The sequence below is a fragment of the Octopus bimaculoides genome, chromosome 20 (assembly GCF_001194135.2).
Source record: "Octopus bimaculoides isolate UCB-OBI-ISO-001 chromosome 20, ASM119413v2, whole genome shotgun sequence".
Classification (NCBI taxonomy): domain Eukaryota; kingdom Metazoa; phylum Mollusca; class Cephalopoda; order Octopoda; family Octopodidae; genus Octopus; species Octopus bimaculoides.
In genome coordinates, this window is record NC_069000.1 from 26,232,810 (window position 1) to 26,239,102 (window position 6,293).

Here is a 6,293-nt window from a genome sequence, read left to right on the forward strand (position 1 = left end):
CCCACCAAACTTTACTTTGTCTTTCATCATTCCAGGATATACTAGGATCAATATAATCAACACCCATTTTCCCAAAATTCATGGTTTAAGACTTAAACCAGTAATTAAGAAATTATTATTATTATTACTAGGCCTAAGACATAAACTGAAGTTGTAAAATTTTACGAAATGCTAGAGCATAAATTAAAACAATGGACAAGAAAACCAGACTTAGATACTTGATTTTTAATTAATTAGGTGTCTCATATTGTGAGTTCAAACCTTGACATGTTTTTTGTTTTTTTGTCTTGATAGAATTTAATAAAGTACCAATAATGTACCAGTGACAATGTAATTGACTAATACACATATTCTACACACACACACACATACATATATATGTTTATATATATATTACTCTTTTATTTGTTTCAGTCAATTATTTACTCTTGTTATTTTCCATCATTTGACTGCAGCCTTTAGTCGAACAAATTGACCCCAGGACTTATTCTTTGTAAGCCTAGTACTTATTCTATCGGTCTCTTTTGCCGAACTACTAAGTTACAGGGACGTAAACACACCAGCATGGTGGGGGGACAAACATATACATATATATATGTATATACAACAAGCTCCTTTCAGTTTCCGTCTGCCAAATCCACTCACAAGGCTTTGGTTGGCCTGAGGCTACAGTAGAAAACACTTGCCCAAGGTGCATGCAGTGGGACTGAACCCAGAACCATGTGGTAAGCTAGCTACTTACCACACAGCCATTCCTGCACCTATATATATATATATCCATATATCCATCCTCACCCACTAAATCATGTTAGGTATTAAATATTTATTATCAGAGTTCAAATACAGATTTTGGGTGATCAAAAGACTCTCTTTCCTTCTCCCTACTCTCTTTTTATCTAGTTACTTTATCTTTTCTGCTGTTTCCTTCTCTCACCCCACCTTCTATTCTCCTTCCCTCTCAAATTAGCTTGTCTTTAATTGTCTATCTCTGAACCTTATGTTCCTTAAACTTTAAGGGATTCAGATCCTTTTTGCAGCAACAATTGTATTATTATTCTATGTCATTTTGATTACATAAGAAAATAAAAATGAAATTTTTTTCTAAACACAAAAAGTGTTCATTTTGTTTTTTTTGTTTTTTTTTTGTTACAATTATTTTATTTTAATTCCCTGATCAACAACTATCAGGTTGCTAGAATGCTGGTGAAAAGCATGAGTGTCACAAACTCCCTATTATAATAAATTTCAAACTTATCAAATATCTGTCAAAGATGTTTTGAAGAAGAGGAAATGTTTCTTGTGCGGAGACTGCACCCACTAAGAGCCTATGCTTAGCTCCAGTTTTATGATATTAAGTAAACAAGAGAAATTCTGCAGTTGATCAACAGACCTATGATCAAAAGCATTCTAGCTGTGACCTTTATCTTTTTTTTTTTTTTTTTTTTTTTTTTACAACCAGACAGTCATGGGCATCATTTTTTCTTGCTTGCATGAGGCAGAGTTTTTCTACAGCTGGATGCACTTCCTGCCATCAAACCTCCACTTGTTTATTGAACAACTAACAGCCTGGACATGTTCTCTGTGGAGAACTGGAAACAGGCAATACTTTTTATGGAGTCTTTTGTTTACAAAGATCGTGCAATATGTCAAGACTTGTCAGGAAGCCTGAATATCCTTTCATTATGGCATATAACCAGCCAGGGCTCCTTCATTTTCCATCTACCATACCAATAGGAGGAGGATCTGACTCATGAAAATCTGCTTTAATGAATTCTGTCTGACCCATGCAAACAGGGAAAAGTGGATGCTAAAACAATGCAAACAGGGAAAAGTGGATGCTAAAACGAGATTATGAAGATGTGTGTATATACATATATATATATATATATATAAAATGATCACAAATGGGGTTTAAAATTTACAACAGCTGTTTCAGCAGAATTTTATTGATGTATTTATGGATTACATAATATACAATTCACCATCTTCAGGTTAAATTTTAAACTGGTATCATGCAGGTGACATAATACATCAATAGTGATAAATCCAACTAACATTGTTGGATATGTGGTATTTTGAAAGTAACAGAATTTATAAAGAAATTAGAAGTGGCTTTAGCAAGCATGCAAGAATCAAAGGGATCAAACAACTATTTTATTTCAAAATGCTTATCTAAATTAGTTTATGACTAATATTGGCTTTGAAGAACAAAGAACCATGGACATGTTATAGCCATTAGTTAACCTTAGGGTCGTTAAAGCCAAACAGATTTCTTCTCAGTTAAGTCAGATAAAAGAAAACAAACCTCTGGGCAGTCATCACGCTTTTTGCTTCATTCAGTCATCTAAGTACCACAGGTATACACATATTCACACACAGACATATACATGCGTATACAGAAATGATCATGAGGATGATGCATATATTATACACACACTGATACACATATATATTTACACATTAGCACACATATATACATACATACCCCCAACTGTTTTATGTTCACAGGGGAGATTTACCAACATTGATCTGGCATTGCTATGGGAACGAGAATGGGCCCCGATTTCACCAACTTATTTGTTGGTTACATTGAGGCCCAAATATTCTCACAATTCTCCAGACCAACTCCAGAGCTACACGGTCGCTATATAGGCACCACTTCCCTCTCACGCAAACAACCCTCCAATTTCATCTCTTTCATTTCTAACTTTCACCTTTCTCGCCAAATTGCCTCTACCATCTCTGACACCTCTGTAAACTTTTAAAAAATTCTGGATGCTGGAGGAGGAGGCAGGAGTGCCATGATAGTAGTAGGATGTTAAATGGTCAAGTGCCCTGAAAGTGACTTGTTGTGGATAGTAGCAGTGACTGAATTCTTGAGACATGTCTTTTGAATGTTTTGCTTATAAAATTTGCGTAGGTGTTATTCTAAACAGCAATAGTGGTAAAGTTAGGAAGAAGGTGGCGGAGAGGAAGAAGAAGGAGAAAGAGAAGGGTGAATAAGAAGGAATGTAGGTGGTATGATAGTAGTAGGATGTTAAATGGTCAAGTGACCTAAAAGTGGCTCGTTATGGATTATAGCAGTGATTGGGACTGTTTTTTAATGAATTCTTGGGAATCTCTTGAGTGTATCATTTTTAATATTTGCGTGTGTGTTTGTGTTACTCTAAGGCCGTGGTGGATATGTCATTTGTTGTAGGTGCGTTCAAAAGGGGTCTGTATTTTGTAATAAAGAGAGTCTCTTTACTAATTTGTTGGCTATAGGTTGTATCGTCCCTGAATTGGTAGAGGGGAAAAATTCTGAAGCTTGGATTTTTGTTATTGGTGCAAATGTCGATGAGTTGGCTGAATGCTATTTTTCTGTTTTGGGAAATTTTGATCTGGGATCTGTGCAGAGCCATCCTTTTATGCAGACTGTTTTTTGTTTGGCCTATGTATTGCTATTGACACCCAGAGCAGGTTAGTGTGTATATCGGGTTCTCCGAAGTACATGTGAAGTTGCTTTTCACAGTGAAACGTTGTCCCTGTTTGAAGGAGAACTCTGATCCCTCAATTAAATTGACGCATATCCCACAGTTGGGTCTTCCGCATTTTTTTTACTGACGGCTTCTGTGTTGTTGTTGAGCGTATTCGGGCTTGTGTTCGGAGACTTTTCATAGATTTGGGTTGTCTCTTGCTTTTTATGATGGTGTGTGTTTGGAGGATTAAGTTCATTCTGTGGTCCTTTTTTTAGCAGGGGAATGTTTTGAAGGATGGTGTCGAAGGCTTCATTGTTAAGAGGGTTGTGTGTGGAGATGTTTGGTTGTAAATCCTTCTTTAATTTGGGATGTCTGAGTTCCTGGATGCTGAGTTGAAGAGCACGTTGAAAGCATATGTCAATTAGTGAAGGTGGGTAGTTCTTGGTGATGACTGTATCCTTTAGTTCATGTAGTTGTGTGTCTCTGGTGTTTGCATTAGAAACTATAGTACATATCCTTTTTGCTAGGTTGAAGGGGATATTTATTCTGATGTGTCTGGGATGGCATGAGTTGAACGGTAGATATTGCTTGGAGTCCGTGGGCTTGTAGTATATATCTGTTTCTATTACATTGTTAGATTTCTTAATGAGGATGTCAAGGAAGGGAAGTTGTTGATGGCTATATTCCATCATGAATTGAATGTTTACGTCAAGTCCATTTATAAGTGCTTGGAATTCTTTAAGTCTCTCTATATTTTCATGCCAAAGAATGAAACAGTCATCCAGGTATCTCTTCCAGTTAGTTTCTATGTAGAGGGAGAACCTTACGATAAAGACTAATTTCTAGATATCCCATGACTAGGTTAACAAAGGAGGGGGCCATTCTCATACCCATCGCAGTCCCTGATTTTTGTCGATAGAAGTTGTCTTTGAAGATGATGTAGTTATTTTCCAAGATAAATTTTAGCCCTTCTATCACAAATTTTTTTTTGATGCAATGTAGGAGTTCGTTGACGTATTGCCTCTATTCCTAGGTTGTGAGGGATATTGGAATAGTATCGAAGGATACTAGTAGGGTGTTTTTGTTGATTGTTTCAGGAAGGTGATTAAGCATATCCAGGTCATCCCTTATATAGCTTTTGACATGCTTGAGGAATGGTTTTAAGAGGGTATCTAAAAAGTTACTGAGGCAGTGCGTTTCGCATGTGGGACCTGCTATTATAGGTCTCAATTTGAGGTCATTAGGAGTAGAGACTTTGATTATTATGTCTGTGGCTATCTTGCATGTGTTACTTATTTTCTCACTTTTGTGTATCTTGGGAATACCGTAGAATTGACTGGTTTTACTTTTGAAATTGGTCATATAGTCATATTCTTTGTCAGTGAGCCCTTCTCTGTATAGGTTTAACATGGATTTTAGGTCTCTCATTATTTTCTGCTGACGTTGGGCCTTTTCATTTGTGTCTTCCAATATGGATAGTACTAGAGTTATATAGAATACCGTGTCCATTAAGACAACTTCACTCCCTTTATCAGCCTCTTTGATTGTTATTGTTTCGTCATCTTTTAATTTGTTCAGCTCAGCCCATTCTTTTTTGCTGAAGTTTGGTTTGTGCTTTTAATTGTGTATACGTTGATATGGGTAATTCGAGATGTGTTCACAGAAATGATCAGGAGTTTTGTTCTTACCTTTTGAGGGGGTGTAGTTACTTCTATTTTGGACCAACGATTCGTCCTCGTATTTGTCATATAGCTCCTCAGCGAGTCATAATTTTCTACAAAATTCCACGATGTCTTCTTTCATTTCATTGTAGTTGGGTGTTGTGGGGCGGGTGTAAAATTGAACCCTTTGGAGAGTATATTGATTTGGTTTGCTGTTATTTCTTTGTGAGTTAGATTGATAATTTTTATCACTTTTGGTTCCTCCTGTCTGTTTGGTGCTATCTTGTGTCTCTGTGTTTGCGTATTGGGTCTAAAAAATTATTGCGGTGGTAGGGACGGTAGCTATTATGTAGTTGTTCCTTGTTGTTGCAGGGTGCTCTGTTGTGGTTTATGGTGTGGGTTCTTGGAATGGTATTGAAAAGTGTATCCATATATCCCATGTTCGGATGTAGTGTTTTAGGGAGACGTCATTGGTAATTATTGCGTGTGGTATGAGTTTGTTGTGCATGGTTGTTTAGTAGATTGTTGGAATGAAAATTTCGTTGGTAACTCCTTATGGGGGGGGGGAGGTTGCAATGTCTATCCTGCGGGTAGTGATTTTTCTTTTCTCTGTTCGAAGTTAGGGTACTCCCGATATTGTATTGCTGGTGGCTTACAAAGTTAGGGTTAGGTCTTGTATTCTTTTTTTGATAGGGGTGATGGTTCCGAATTTTTAGACAGGTGTGAATCAGTGCTTGAGTGTTGTTTTGATTTTCTTATTTTCAGGAAAGGGTTGTTGGAAGCGTGCTCTATTTCAAAGATGGTTTCAAAACCATTTAATTCCAAGATTTATTTATGTTTAACAGCTGAATGAATTTAATAAAAGCATCTAAATATGAAGCATCATGAAAATCGTTCAAATTGAAGTCCTTCTTGAGAAAAAACATTTTTCTAAATGAATAAATAAAATTGAATATTAAGTATTTATGGAATTTTGATTTACTGTGAGGTGACTTTTGGCAAACCCTGTATATGCATATATACAGGCATTTACATACATTCATAAACATGTTACCACATGCACATACACATACACGCATAGATATACACACATACACACACACACACACACACATATATATACAAAATATATATATATATATATATATATATATATACATACACATACATATAT